The sequence below is a fragment of the Hemiscyllium ocellatum genome, chromosome 38 (assembly GCF_020745735.1).
Source record: "Hemiscyllium ocellatum isolate sHemOce1 chromosome 38, sHemOce1.pat.X.cur, whole genome shotgun sequence".
Lineage (NCBI taxonomy): Eukaryota > Metazoa > Chordata > Chondrichthyes > Orectolobiformes > Hemiscylliidae > Hemiscyllium > Hemiscyllium ocellatum.
In genome coordinates, this window is record NC_083438.1 from 4,609,448 (window position 1) to 4,626,025 (window position 16,578).

Below are 16,578 nucleotides of genomic sequence, written 5' to 3' on the forward strand. Positions count from 1 at the left end.
TGTGTGTGTGTGTGTGTGTGTGTGTGTGTGTGTGTTGGTGGCAGTAGATATGAAAATCATTATTTAAGAGAGAATAGACATAGAGGAAATCTGTTTAAATGTGAACAATTGACAGGGCTTTGTGTCATTAACAGAGGGAGACTGAGGGCCGTGTCATAGGCAGAGGTGACGATGTGCTTGTGAATATTAAAGTAAAGGCATTGCCAGACCCAACAACAATATAAAGCAATCCTTACAGGAATGATGGGATTTTGGTATGCCTTTAGATACAAGCCATGGAATACTGAATCAGATTTGGTTAAGGAGCAGCAGATTAATTAGCTTTATTAAGACTGTGTTTCATAGCTAAAGGTTCAAACAGCAGATGGGATGAACCAGTGAAGTATATTCTGCAGTTGTCAATAGTTAAAATTAGGAATGGTCAGGATATGGTGTCAGTAATCAGCTTGTGGCCAAAGGGATCTCCGTAATTGTGACTCGTCTGTTTCAGCCTCAGTTATTGGCCAGGGATGAGATGGAGTCAGAGGAAGGAAATGGAGTTTGAATCCAGAAAAGAAGACAGTGACCTTCAAGCGTTCAATATTTAAATAGCAAGGGCAATGATGCAATGAATCCTGGTTCATACCTGAAAGTGAGTAGGTCAACCAACAAGGCCCAGTGCCAGAACTAACGAAGGAGAGAAAAAATGAACGAGTTCACTGTTGTTTGTTGTGGTTTGGAGCTGAATACTTACAGAGTAGAATCAATGAAAAGAACAGTAATACAGTCGCACATGGCTAATGCAAATAATAAATGGACAGTGAAACTTACCAGGGACACCAACAGTAGCCAGGATAGGATAATAAAAACATTGAATAATGTGAAGTGAAAATTTGATCCGTAATGATAACGGCCACCAAGAATATGTAGAAATAACCCAAACATAATAGGATAACCTCCTGTCCAATGCTGGAACATTCCAGTCTATTGTTCTCAGATTCTTATCCATTGTTGGAACTTTCGAGTCTAATGTTCTCAGATTCCGATCTCTCCCTCTCTCTGGATCAGCCGATCCCTGTTCGTGCTATTGGTGATTCTCCTGCCCATACTATGGGATAACATATTGAATGGAGCCCTTTTATCATTAAAAGATGGAAACCCTCCACTGGGATAATTAAAATCCATGGAGACTGACATTAGTCACAGTCACCAAACAAACAAGCTCAGTTAACCAGTTCCTTACATCATTTTACATAACACAATGAAAGGGAACATTTACTCGGTTTAGATGGAATGGATGAGGGTTGCTGAGGGATAGACCATAAATCTTTCAATGTTTTTAATCTGTCTTCCCTATATCTTGGAGTATTGTCGGAACACGGTACTGTTGTATATGTTTCACCCTGTTTTTAGAAGGAGACAGGAATAAAATAACAAACGGGCTGCTTAAAATGTTTGATGGAGACGTTTCTAGATACCTTTGTGTAATGCTGCTCCAAGTTTTAAATTCCCTGTTATCAAGTCCTTTCTTAACCTTGTGGCATCATTCAGAGCATTGAAACTGCTGCTCAGGAACAGGGAGAAACAGGAGGTAGTCACTCAACTGCTCGAGACTGGGACACAGGGACAGAAGGCATTCTTTCAAATGTTGGAGACTGAGACACAGGGACAGGAGGTAGACACTTAACTGCTCGAGACTGGGACACAGGAACAGGAGGCAGTCATTCAACTGCTCGAGACTCGGACACAGGAACAGGGAGGCAGTCATTCAACTGCTCAAGACTGGGATACAGGGAAATCTGGAGGCTAGTGAAGCCCCAGATTTCTGTTCCCCAGGAACAGGAGGAGGTGATCACTACCCACCAGCCTGGGACACTGGGAAAAAAGGAAATTGGCTTGTTACTAATAGAAATATCTGAATAAGTTGCATGAGTGAGCTGTTCAATCCTGCTCCAACATTGTTCAATTCTGATTGTAATTCCCTCATTCCATTTTACAGAGATTCCTCTCTCTGCAGCCTCTGATCCATTTGTTGGTCATGTTGCAAATCCAGATGCAGTAACAGTGACCATGTTTCATCCAGTGTTGGGTCAGCAAAGCCTCTGGTCTTCCTGAATTTCCACAGCAGCTTAAAGCACAGCCTCCAGGAAACCATCCCCAGCATTTCCACGAATGTACAAAAACTAGAGTTAAGTCAAATGTCAGTCAAATGCAAGTGAGAAGCCTGGTCTGAATCACTAACAGTTGTGGGGATTCATCATGTTACTGAGCACATAAGCAGCAGCGTGTGATTAACACAGGCGTTCAATGGACAGGCACAGAGCAAGTTACAAAGATGTGCCTCAAAATTGCTAAAACCCCACTCTCCAACGTGGAGCACAGGGCAGGACACTGGGACACGCACAGAGACAACACATGCACACAGACACATTAGCGTCCTAAGGATAGAAATAGATAAGTTATGCTTAAAGATGGGATCAAGGCTTGTTGTGAATAGGCAGGAGCATTGGCTTGAAAAGCATGTCAGCCATGATCAAAAGCTCAGTAGACTGGATGGGCCAAATGGCCTTTTATTCTTCTCTAATGTTTTATGGTCTATGGTACATGCATTTTTCTGTGTTTCTGTGTATACTTGTATGTGCATGTCCGTGTTTTTGTGTCTGTGTTTTTGTGTGTTTGAGTGTGTCTGAGTGTGCTTGTATGTGTATGTATCTGTGTGTGTTTGTGCTTCTCAGTATTTTTAAAACTGAAAATATCAATGCACATTTTTGTAATTTCTATTCTGTTTGACATTCAACTTTCCATCATAGTTTGAGGAATTTTGTTTTCGTCATGAATTTGTTATTTTAACAAATGAAGGAAATCAACCTGACCTCTTCGGAGAATGACCCTGACCCAATGTGAGACCAATATCATTGGCCATATCATCAACCTGGTTACACCGACAATTTGTTTTGGCCAATGGAGGAATGGGAGTAGAAAAGACAACATTTACCCAACAACCCAAGGAACTCTGGACCAGTGAGCCTGACATCAGTGGTTGGTGAGTTGTTTGAGGGGATTCTGAGGGATAGCCAATTGCATGCATTTTCTTAGGCAAGGGTTGATTGGGGATAGTCACCATGGCTTTTTGCATGAAAACTCGTGTCACACTAATTTGACTTAGTTTGTTAAAGAGATGACAAAGCAGATTGATGAAGGCAGTGTTGTAGATGTTTTCCATTTAGACTGGAACAAGTTGTTCGACAAAATTCTGCATATTAGACAAATTAGTAAGGTTATAGAACATAGAACATAGAAGGATACAGCGCAGTACAGGCCCTTCGGCCCTCGATGTTGCACCGACCGAGTCCTACCTAACCTATACTAGCCCAATAACTTCCAAATGCCTATCCAATGCCCGCTTAAATGAACATACAGAAGGAGAGTTCACCACTGATACGGGCAGGGCATTCCATGAACTCACAACCCGCTGTGTGAAGAATCTACCCCTAACATCTGTCCTATACCTACCACCCCTTAATTTAAAGCTATGTCCCCTAGTAACACCTGACTCCATTAGCGGTAAAAGGTTCTTAGTATCTACCCTATCTAAACCCCTAATCATCTTATACACTTCTGTCAGATCTCCCCTAAACCTTCTCTTCTCCAATGAGAACAGCCCCAAGTGCCTCAGCCTTTCCTCATAAGATTTTCCTACCATTCCAGGCAACATCCTGGTAAACCTCCTCTGCACTCGTTCTAAAGCGTCCACATCCTTCCTATAGTATGGCGACCAAAACTGCACACAATACTCCAGATGAGGCCTCACCAGAGTCTTATACAACTGCAACATGACCTCAGGACTCTGGAACTCAATTCCTCTGCCAATACGGGCGGCACGGTGGCACAGTGGTTAGCACTGCTGCCTCACAGCGCCAGTAGACCCGGGTTCAATTCCCGACTCAGGCGACTGACTGTGTGGAGTTTGCACGTTCTCCCCGTGTCTGCGTGGGTTTCCTCCGGGTGCTCCGGTTTCCTCCCACAGTCACAAAGATGTGCGGGTCAGGTGAATTGGCCAAGCTAAATTGCCCATAGTGTTAGGTAAGGGGTAAATGTAGGGGTATGGGTGGGTTGCGCTTCGGCGGGTCGGTGTGGACTTGTTGGGCCGAAGGGCCTGTTTCCACACTGTAAGTCTAAAAAAAAAGCCCAGTACACCATATGCCTTCCTCACAACTTTCAGAGTTGGGTGGCAACTTTCAGAGATCTGTGTACATAGACACCAAGATCCCTCTGCTCATCCACACTACCAAGTAGCCTACCATTAGCCCAGTAATCCATCATCTTGTTATTCCTACCAAAGTGAACGACTTCGCACTTAGCTACATTGAATTCCATTTGCCACATTTCCGCCCAGCTCTGCAACTTATCTATATCCCGCTGTAACCTACCACTTCCTTCCTCACTATCCACAACTCCACCGACTTTCGTGTCATCCGCAAACTTGCTTACCCAGCTTTCAAGTTATGTCACATGGGAACAGCGCACCCAAGCCAATTGAATACAAAATTAGATTGAAGGGAGGAACAGAGGTTGGTAGAGTATTGCTTTTCAGACTGGCGGCCTGTTTTAAGGTAAAAGGGGAAATATTTTAAAGGGAGCTGAGACACAATGTTTTCATACAGAGGGAGGTGTCCATATGGAATTATGTCCCAGAAGAATTGGTGGAGTCGGCCATCTTGATGGGTATCTGAATAAGGATATTTAGATGAATATGAGCCAAATGCTCTCAAATCAGACTCGATCATAATGAGATATCTGGTCAGCACTTAAACATTTGCATGCTTTATAACTCTAGAAGAGGGATGAGCAGAAACTCTAAACAGGCAGTTCAAGTGGGAATTCTCTTCCCCACAAGTTTGAGATGTCTCTTTGCTTATACTTATTCACCGCTGTGTTAGTTAAATATTGGACAGAGAAGTGATTCTTGGATAATGGCACACAGAGAGGAAAGTGGGGCTGAGACCACAACCTGATCAGCCACAATCTTGGTCCCTGGTGGAGAAGCCTCAAAATGTCTAATGACCCACTCCTGCTCCTCAGTCCCATGTTTCTGGGATCCATTCAGCCCATCAAACCTGCGAGACAGGAGCAATTAGATGCTACTTTCTCCTATCAAAGAAATAGAGGAGACCATTCAGTTCTTCAAAACTGTCAAACCCAGTCTGGGCTGGTTTCGAAAGTGTAATTGGAAAACCCAGGCTGGGGTATGAAAGAAGCTCCTCATCACTCCTAGCTGAGCCTCCCCTTTCTGCAACCTGTGCTTCGTTTGTTGGTTAAGCAGTCGATCCAGTTTCACTGTGAATACAGCCCCCATTCCTCACCCAGAGATTGTCCAGACAATCTGGTAATATTCAATAACAGAGCTTCCAGGAAAATAACAGCCTCTCCTTTCCTATAATAGACTGTGAGAACGCCACAAACAGAGGTATGTCTTTCATCCACACGCCACCCACCCCCTCCACTCTGCAAGCAGGTATTCACCCACAAGAAGATCATCAGGTCTAATATCCTCTTTCATGTCCAATTCTTCACAGCCCTCAACTCTGACTGGTCAAAAAGCACTCTCTGGCCCCACACTGTGAACTATTGATATGAGCAAAAGACGTGAACACAAGGGCTCAGGGAAGAGTGACCAGCCCTGTCATCAAGGCATCATTTAACTAAGGAAGGTCTCAAGGAGCCTGAGCAGGATTGCACATAATGGGAATGAGTTGTAAACTTCCCTGGTTAGAAAGATTTAAAGCATAATTCCAAATGATTGTGGTTTGTGTACAAAAATCCATGTAGTCCTGGACATGTCTGCAAAAGATCGTCAAGGTACTTCCTCAGCACAAACATCTTCAGCTGCTTCAAAAATGTCTTGCCCATACCATAAGATGAGAAGTGGGAGTGTTCACTGAGGATCACACAATCTTCAGGAAAAATGCCCCTCTTCAGCTCCTGAACTAGTCTGGGTCCATGTGCAGCAAGACCTGGACAACATCCAGGCTTGTGCTGTAGGAAGTATCGGTAACATTCATGTAACAGTGCTGCTGGACACTGCACATTTCCACAGTTAAAAGGAAGAGATTATTCAGCGCCTCACGCTAGCTTCACAGGAATATGAGGAAGTCATTCAGCTCAATGAAATTATTGGAGAAGTGTAGACATAGCCCATTTAATGCCTCTAGCCAATTACACAGGAAGATAATGAGTCACGTGATTTGGATGACAGCAGAGCTCCTCAAAAATATTTGAAGGCGTTGGCCTAGACACAATTAATAATTAAGTGTTCTGATACATGTATTTGGCAAAAAGGAAAGATCAGACACAGATTCTCAGATGCAGTTCTCCAATCGAGGAGGGAATACAAATCAAGTGAAAATTTAGAGAGAGTTGCAGGCAGGAGACTTCCACTGAAGCTTCCAATTCTGTGGAGACCCCAATATCTTCTGATGTTACTGAGAAACCAAAACCTTCCTGTAATATGGCTGCCAGAACTGCACACAGTATTCTATCTATGGCCTAACCAATGGTATGCTTAACTCATATTATATCACCTCGATGAATAAACACTATGCCTACAGTCCTGTGTGATTTCTTTACTGGCTATTACACTGTCCAGTCACATTCAGGGATGTGTGGAGAAGCACATCTTACCTCCCTAGTGTTCTGCTATTCATTGAATTCTCCCATGTCTGGTTCCTTCTTACAAAATGCATCACCTCATATTTATAGGGTTCCATTCCATCTGCCATTGATCTGACCATCTGACCATTCTACTTGTATCTTCCTCTAACATAAGGCCTTCCTCCTCACTGCCAACCACCTGGCCAATCTTTGTGTCAAACCCAAAATTACTAATTATGCTCAGCCCCTAACCGCCACCCACCCAACGCCCCCCACCCCCACATTCACATTTACATCACTGATGAAGACCACAAATAATTTGACACACTGCATCACGCTGTGGTACACCACGAGACACTGGTCTATCTCTACCATATTTCCAGTAACTTGGGACCATATATCTGTTATCCAGTCCTCTAGAACCTCCCTTGTGTGGTCAAATTCGACTGAAACATTTAGGTCAGGATATTTCCTCTCTTGTCTCCAACAGCATCCTGCGATATAACTCATCTGGACTTTACATTATCCAAAACCATCAATCCCAACTTGCATCTTATATCAATCTGTTCGAGAACTTCCCAGTCCATCTTCTTGAATTCTGTACCTGCATCTTCCTTATCCCAACTAAAACAGATGTGAAGCTCTCGTGTCACAGTCTATCAGTGTTCCCCTGTTTCACATACTAATTACCTCCCTTGGTTTCTAAATGGGCCCTAATTGTTCCCTAGTCATTCTGTTCAGCTTGATGTTTTTGTTGAACATCTTGGGTTCCCTGTAACTTTGCCTGCTGCACTTCTCCATGACGCTGTATTAGTCAGTCTGCTGTGGGTGAATTTTCTAAGTTTCCCTCACATCACCTCTCATTCTTTGAAACAGTACAGAACACAGGTATAATCTCATCCACACTGCATGCAATCTGTGCAGAAAGCCTTTACTTCTATATTCAAATTTCCGTTAACTGAAGACCAACTTCACTTTTACCTTTCCATTTCCAAAACTCACCCCTGAACCACGTTGGTTCAATTTTATTTACTTATTTACTTATTTGTAGAGCAGAGCCTGGTCTCGGAGTGCAGGAGCCTGCGAGAGAAGATTGATTCAGCAATGGAGGAGACCTGAACCATGCTGGAACTGATCTCAGCCAAGCTGCAGAAGCATGACCAGGAGATCCAGCGTCTCGGGCCACACGTCTGGGAGGTGTAAGGGCGTACCATGGCTTTGGAAACCATGGCAGAATCCTGAACGGGTCGGGTCCAAGCCCGGGAATATAAGGTACAGGCCTTAGCAGAGCAGGTCGACGACCTCGAAAATCAGAGCCGTCAGAAGAACATCAGCTTGGTCAGGCTGCCGGAACGGGAACAAGAAAGCCAGATCATCAGCATCTTGGAACAATGGCTCATACAATTTTTGAAGCTGGAAATCAGGGCAGACTGGGTGCAGGATGAGCGGGCCCACTGGGTCGCAATGTGCAGGCCCAGATCGGACCAGTGCCCCTGCCCGGTCCTTGTGCAATTCCAGCACGATAGAGAAAAACAGGTGCTGAAACCTTCGAGATCTCTACAGAAGGATCTATAGGTTCTGATCTAGAAAGGATCATGAATTATGTTTTTCCAAGACCTTTCTACGGCTGTGATCCGCAAGAGGAAAGCCTTTGATAAGGCAAAAAGGACGCTGATGGATGTGAGCATTCTGTACTTGGTAAGATATCCAGCAATATTACGTTTCAGACATGAAGGGTCTCTGTTTAATTTTGACTCATCAGAAAACGCAAAGGATTTCCTGTACACAATAAAATAGACTGACTGGTTCAAATAATATGGACAAATGTGTTCGCTTTGTTTTCTCTGGGGTTTGCCTGGTTTACCTCGTTTTGGGTTTTTTTTAGTATGTGGAGGTCCCATTTTTCCGTTTCTTCTCTCCTCCTTTCTTCCCCCATCCCATTATCCTTTGTTTTTTTCTATCATTTGCTTTTCGTTTCTCTCTTAGCACGGAATGGGAAAGGGGGTTGGGGGAGGTGGAGTGATTACGTTTTGTTTCACCAGGACTGCCTCGGTTGAAGATATGGATCGGACGGGGTTGAATGCAAACTTCTCATTTTCTTGTTGTGAGAACCGTGTACCGTTTCTAACTTTGTTTTGTTCGGGTTGGGAGCGGCTTCAGCTAGGCGGAGCCATGGGGAATTAGTAGGTATTATGAGCGTCCCCTATGGGCAAGGGGGAAAGTCTCTGCTTATTTGTGTTCTATGTTGATTCATGGTACAGTAGTTGTTAGAAGTTTTGATTTGGTTGTTTTTGTCGTTACATTTTCAAGTTTATATGAACTGTTTACAGCTTTCACTCGGTGCGCTATAAATGGGGTTCTTCTCCCAGAGGGTCATGGGCTGCTTCGGATGGTTATGGCTAAACACTCATTTAAATGGTGCACCTGCAATGTTAAAGGGAGTCATTCACCGATTAAGAGGGAAAAAAATAGGAAAAAAGGAAGTGGTTGATGTAGTCTTGCTGCAAGAAGCACATCTAACCGATAAGGAGCATTTAAAGTTACAGCAGGGAAGATTCAGCCGGGTGTCTTTTCATCCTTTAATTCAACAAGTAGAGGAGCAGGTATACTCATTCATAAGAAACTTCCACTTCAGTTGTTTGACCAAATTAAGAATGAATGTGGGTTGTCTCTGATCCTTAAAGCTTTAATACATGGAGAGGAATATGGGACCTTGAAGAATATTGCCCCCAGCACACCCCCTCAAATTTCAAATAGATCTGCTCTTCAGGTTGATGATCCTTGGGGCACGTCGTACAATTAAGGGGAGACTTTAACTGACGTATGGACCCCGAGGTGGATAGGATGTCGAGGGGTCTCGTGGGTATTTCCCCTCCACCCAGGCAGCTGGTGGACCTGAACAGGGAGCTGGATTGGTGGATGTGTGAGATATCTTCACCCTGAAGATAGGGACTTCACCTTTTTTTCTGACCCAAATAAATGCTATACTAGGATTGACATTTTGTTTGCCCCATTGGTCTTTTTAAATTGGGTGCTGTCCTGTAGAATTGGGAACATAGCCATTTCTGATCATGTGGCAGTGTACATGGAGGTCAAGGATGGTGGCGATGGGACAGGCTCATGGCACTGGCAGGTGGATCCTTTCCTCCTGAAGGATAGCACATTCATTGAGTATATTTCGGGTGAATTTAAATTTTTTGGAACATTAACTTGTGTACAGCCAGTAATCCGATGGTGCTCTGGGAGACTGCCAATGCCTATACAAGGGATTTGATCATTTCTAACTCGGCGACTCAGAAGCGACAGAAGGGAGAGCAGCAGCGTATGCTGGAGGCTCGGCTAAAGAGAGCTGAGACACCATATTTTTTCAGACCATCTGTAACTTAATTGCAGCAGATTACAGCCCTCCAGACCGCTATGAATGCTGCACTTGCCCAGACAGCAAAGAGAGAGATTTCCTTTGCGAAACAGAAGCTATTACAGCATGGTGATAACCAGGTAGATATTAGGCACACTTGGCCAGAAAGAAGATTGCTGCTATTATCACCCACGATCCCAAAACGATTAATGCAGCGTTCAGGAAGTTCTACTTTGGGTTGTTTCAGTCAGTGGGCTGGGAGGACTGATTGGCGACAATGGAGAACTTTATGAAGATCTTGGACCTCCCAGGTGTAAGTTCAGAGCAGGCGTCCCTTTAGAATGCCCCTCTGGCAATCCGACAGATACAGGAGACATTGAGGAAGCTCCAGCGTAGTAACGCCACCGGCCCAGACGGACGTTCAGAGTGAGATTTAGAAGGAGTTCATAGACATGCTGGCTGGGCTATTGTTGGATATGTACAATTATTTGTACAGTCAGGACTGCCTCCCATCCTCTCTGAGAGAAGGAAATATTTATCTTATTCTCAAGAGAGGGAAAGTCCCGGAGGATTGCACTTTGTATTTGGCTGTATCATTATTAAATGTGGACTTTAACATTTTGTCGAAAATTTGAAGGTCCATTGTGAAAGAGAACCATTTTTATTAGCGGCTGAAGGTCCTCTGATAATATTAGAAGATGGCTAAATATGGTTCCAGTGTGCCAGCAAGGTTCGATTCCAGGCTCGGTAGTCTCCCTGGATGCAGAGAAAGCATTTGACTGGATGGATTAGTTATGCACCTTTTATGTCCTTGAACAGTTTAGTCTAGGAAGGGTCTTTGCCAGGTGGGCGGCAGTGTTATATAGTGACCTAAAAGCAGCGGATTTCACTAATGGTATAAGGTCTGATAATTTTAGTATTGACAACGATAGCTTGCAAAGTTGCCCCTTTCACCTTTACCATTTACATTAATGATTGAGCTATCGGCAGAGCCACCCGGAGGGACACCAATGTCACTGGATTGGAGGTAGGATCAGGAAGGCATAAGATCACCCTTTAAGCAGATGGTGTTCCTCTTTTTCTAACTAACCCAATGATATCTGCGTCCTGTTTAATACAAATGATTAATTTATTTGGATCTTTCTCAGTGTATAAAATCAAATTTTATGAAATCGGAGGCCATCTCTGTTGGGGGTCTTATTAGAGTACCCGAGCTTGGGGTGGAATCTGATTCCCTTCCAGATAGTCCCAAGGAGGTTTCTTGTATTAGGTATTTTCATCACCGAAGCCTTCGATCAATTATATAAAGCTAACTTCGTGCAGTTGCGAGAAAATATAAGGCAGGATCTTCCAATATCCTGTTTGGGTTAGTTCTGGTTAAAATGAATGTCCTTCCTTGTTTATGATACCCCATGCCAATGCTCCCTTTGACGCTGCCCAGGCAGTCGCTACGGAGGCTTAACAATTGGTTTTGATCTTTCATCTGGCGTCACAGATGGCCTCTTATTAAGGTGGGCGAATTGCAGCTTCCACAGTGAATGGGGGGCATGTCGATTTTCCATCCTTTAAGAAATACCAACTAAGTTCCTTGCTATCCGATGTGGCTGATTGGGCTTGTCAGGACCCATGGTCAATTTGGCTGGACATCGAGGCCTTCCAGGCAAATTGTCCCCTCATTAATCTGTTGTTCATGGACAAGATGAGGACTGTTATGGAGAATTGCAGAAACCGGCTGTCCTTAACGCAGTGAAAGCATGGAGAATGATGGGACAAGTTAAGGGCACTTTGCAAATCAAAAACTTCGGCTTTTACTCCCATTGTAGGATTGGTAGGACTCAAGCTGGGATTGATGGATTCTGGCTTTAGGCTCTGGGAGTCCAGAGGAGTTTCCTGTTTGGGAAAATGTTTTGACGTGGAGGTCATGCTGAATTTTGAGCAGCTGTGCCAGGAATATGAGGTATCTGGGAGGGACCTCTTTTGTTACTTTCTACTTCAGGGCTTTATACAGAAAAACACTACATTAATGGTTAGTCTCTGTAAGTCGGATATGGCGACAAGAGTGCTTCAGAGTACGGGCACTCTCAGTGCCTTCTGTCATTTATTAGGAGGTAGTGTCTCGAAGGACATTGACCCTGTTACACCAGAACAGAAAGAGTCTATTCAGCCCCTAGAGCCTGATATGCAGTTACAGAGGAGGCCAGTCAGTTCCTCGAGTCAATAAAACTGGGCCCAGAGTAGGCCATGCAGTATCAGTACCCTGTTATTCAGCAACAGGATCATTCTATTCAGCCCCCTCAATTCTGTAACATAGGAACTGGAAGAGGCCATACAGGGACTGGAGATTGGTGCACTAAGATACCAGGAGGACATACAGTCTCATCGAGCCTGTTGCACGGGAATTGGAGAAGGATGCCAACTATATGAGACTTCTTGTGGGAAAGTAGGAAGTAGTTTACCTCACGTGTCTGGTGTATGGGAACAGAAGAAGGCCAATCATTCCGTCAGTCGTATATTAGGGATGCAGGAGGAGACAGTTCAATATCTCCAGACTGTGATGGAGGAATATGAGTAGGTTTTTTCAGCCCCTCAAACTGTTACATAGCAACAGGAGGAATGCATTTGCCCTCACGACTCTTACGCATCAACAGGCGATACGTAGACTGTCGACATGGTGATGTGGAACACCAGAAAGACATTAGCCCATAGATATTGTGCACCAGGAAGAGAATGAATCCATTCAGCAACTCAGATCTCCTACAGAGCAATCAGAGCAGTTCATTTTACACCATATGCCAGTTATACAGGATTGGAGCGAACAAAGAGATTATGGAGAGTTAAGAATTTAGAATTATCACGTTCGCGATGGAATATATAGCATTGAGAAAACTGTTCAAATTTAAGAAATATTGTGAAAGTCGATTATTCAGGAATTAATGACAAGTAATCTGAAAAGTCAAACCACAATTCATCAGAATCAACATAATTTTACAAAGATGAATTGTGTTTCAATTATTTGCTTGAGCTTTTTCAAGATGTGATAAGCAATCTGGATATTGGGGATCCTAGAGATGAAATATTTGGACTTCCAGAAGGCATTGAATAGCTGTGCACAAATGATAAATTTGCAGAATAAGATTGTTATGATTAAAAGTAATTTTTCAGCTTGGATACAGGCTTAGTGAAGCAACAAAATGCAGTGAGATGGAAAAAAATTTGGGTCATTTTCTGTTTGGCAAAATTCAACTTTTAGAAAATCATATGTCTTGGTCCCCAGGCCCCAACAATTTACAATCTGTAGTCTTACGTAGTTGAGAGGATAGAACATGTTATAACCCAATTAACAGATGGCACTAACTCAGGTGAGTAATTGCAATGAAGATGCAAGAAATTAGAAAATGTATATGGATAGGTTGGGGCAACATTTGACAGAAGAAGCTGAACAACGAAAGGTATGAGTGTATCCGTTTGGATCAGTGTAACAGAAAGGCAAATTATCATCCAAATGGAGACACACTTCAGTATGATTAGGTGCAGAGGGATCTGTTGGCCTCGTCCATACTACAGAATACTCAGATGTAGGTACAACAGATAATGAGAAAGGCAAGTGCAAATTTGGCATTTCTTACTAAATCAATGGATACTAAAGGAAGGGAGGTGTGAGCTTGACTGTACTGTGTGCAGTTTTGGTGTCCTTATTGCAGGAGGGATGCATTTTCCACGGAGGCAGTTCAGAAGCGGTTTACCAGATTGATTCCAGAGATTAGGAGTTTCTCATCTAAAGAGAGATCGAGCAGTTCAGGCCAACACTGCCTGGAGTTTAGAAAAATGAGAGGAGATGTCAGAGATCTGGACGATGTTAAAGGTGATTGACAATGTAGATGTGAAGTTGGTATTTTCTCGTGTGGGACAATCTCGAACGATCCTAAAACCATAGTTTTAGGATGAGGTGGGGGAGAATTAAAACAGGGGTGAGGAGAACATATTTCTCTCACAGTGTTGGAATCTGTGTAATTCATTGCCCCAGAATGCAGAAGGTGCTGGGATATTGAGTAAATGAAGGAATATGGAGAGCGGACAGTCACGTGGAACTGAGGCCGCAATGACATCAGCTATGATTGTATTCAATGTCGGAACAGGCCTGGGGGGCTGGATTGCCGAACTGATGGTCCTCGTTCTTATTCAGTGCTTTGAATGTGTTACACTTAAATGGGGGAGGACTGGTTATCAAACAGGAAGCAGGCATTCTGGATAAATCAGCCTTAGTCAGTTTGACAGAACGTCACCAGTGGAGTCACACAGTGACCAGTGCAGGGTCCACAGCTCTTTACAATCTGTATCAATGATCTGGAGGAGTGGAACAAATGTACTGTAACTAAGTTTGCTGATTAAACTAAGATAAACAAGAAACTAAATTATCAAGGGAAGGTGGAGAGCCTGTAATTGGATATGGACTGGTGAAGTCAATGGATAAAAGTTTAGTAAATGGGATTTAAGATAACATATAATCTGTCATTAATTTTAGGAAGAATGGCAGGCAGAATGTTACTGAAATTTAAAAATATGACAGGACTTAGTGATGCAGTGTGTGGAAGGATCATTCTGACCCAATCAGACACGGGAAGTGTTGTTCTATTTCCCTGATGTTCCCAATGACCCCATTGCTCTCAACCACCATATATATCCTCCGACTCCAAATGGTGATGTTGTCATCGACATACTGGGAGATGATAGAGCTGTCACCCACTCCTGCCTGGAAAGTTCTGGATCATAGAAGCTGAATGAAACAGTGACCCTAAAAGCCACTGGCAGCACCATCCTCCCCCTGGTGTGAAGTTGCAGGTCGTGTTGAAGGAAGTGACACCAATCTGTGACCAGCTCCTTGTTCAATCAGTGTCACCTCACACTTTGCTCTTGAGTTAAATGTAACTTGGGAAGCTGTTCCTGGAAAACCCGTTGTGGATACAGCAGATCCCTTTCCCCACACACACTCACCCCGTGGTTTCAGAGCTTCCCTTCTCTGCAGCTCTGCTCCATTTGTTGTTCATGTTACAGACCCATATGCTGTAACTACAGTCCCTATGCTTCATCCAGAGTTGGGTCACCAAATCCTCAGGTCTCCCTGAATGTCTGAGGCAGGTCACAGCATAACTTTAGGCAAACCATCCCCAGCACCTCCACTAACGTTTCAATAACAGGAGTCAGTCAGAAGCCCCTTAGCTACAGGTTAGATGCCTGCTCTTTTACAATAATACTCGAGAGATGTCTTCGTGTTACTGACGACACAATCGTCTGAGAGGGACAAGCACAGATGTTCAGTGGACACGCACAGACCAAGGTTCCAAGGGGTGTCTGAAGTAGCTGGAACCCCTGTCCAACATGGAGCACCACATGCGGCACACCGGGAAGTGAACAATAGCCCAGCACACACACATCCCTGGCCATGGATCACCACATGAGGCACACCGGGAAGTGAACAATAGCCCAGCACACACACCCCTGTCTATTCAGTACCACATGGGACACACCGGGAAGTGAGCAACAGTCAAACACATACAGCATCCAAGGAACAGGAAATTCGAAGTTTCGGGCATAAGCCCTTCATCAGGAAAGTTGTTCAGGGTGAGGACCAGTTCAGTCAGTCGAAGGAGGGTGTCAGTGGAAGGGTAATGGTTGGAACGGCGGGAAAGGAAGAAGCGGAGGGCTTTGAGTCCTTCGTGATGGGGGATGGAGGTGTACAGGGACTGGATGTCCATTGAGAAGATAAGGCGTTGGGGACCGGAGAAGCGAAAATCATGGAGGAGGTGGAGGGCGTGGGTGGTGTCCCGAATGTAGGTGGGGAGTTCTTGGACTAAGGGGGACAGGACTGTGTCGAGGTATGCAGAGATGAGTTCGGTGGGGCAGGAACAGACTGAGACAATGGGTCGGCCGGCCAGTCAGGTTTATGGATTTTGGGCAGGAGGTAGAAACGGGCGGTGCGGAGTTGTGGGACTATGAGGTTGGAGGCGGTGGATGGGAGATCCCCTGAGGTGATGAAGTTACGGATGGTCTGGGAGTTGATGGTTTGGTGGTGGGAGGTGGGGTCATGGTCAAGGGGGCAGTAGGAAGAGGTGTCTGCGAGCTGGCGTTTGGCCTCAGTGGTGTAAAGGTCGGTGCGCCAAACTACAACCACGCCTCCTTTGTCTGCCGGTTTGATGGTGAGGTTGGGGTTGGAGCTGAGGGAGTGGAGGGCTGCACGTTCCGAGGGTGAGAGGTTGGAGTGGGTGAGAAGGGTGGACAGGTTGAGGCGGTTAATGTAGCGGCGGCAGTTGGCTATAAAGAGATCGAGGGCGGATTAGAGGCCAGCAAGGGGTGTCCAGGTGGATGGGGTGTGTTGGAGGCGGGAGAAGGGTTCGTCAGAGGGTGGGTGAGAATCTTGCTTGAAGAAGTAGGCACGGAGGCGAAGGCAGCGGAGGAATTGTTCAATGTATCACTGCGTGTTGAACTCATTAATCCGAGAGCGGAGGGGAATGAAGGTGACGCCTCTGCTGAGGACTGATCTTTCATCCTCCGAGAGGGGGAGGTCTGGAGAGATGGTGAAAACACGGCAGGGC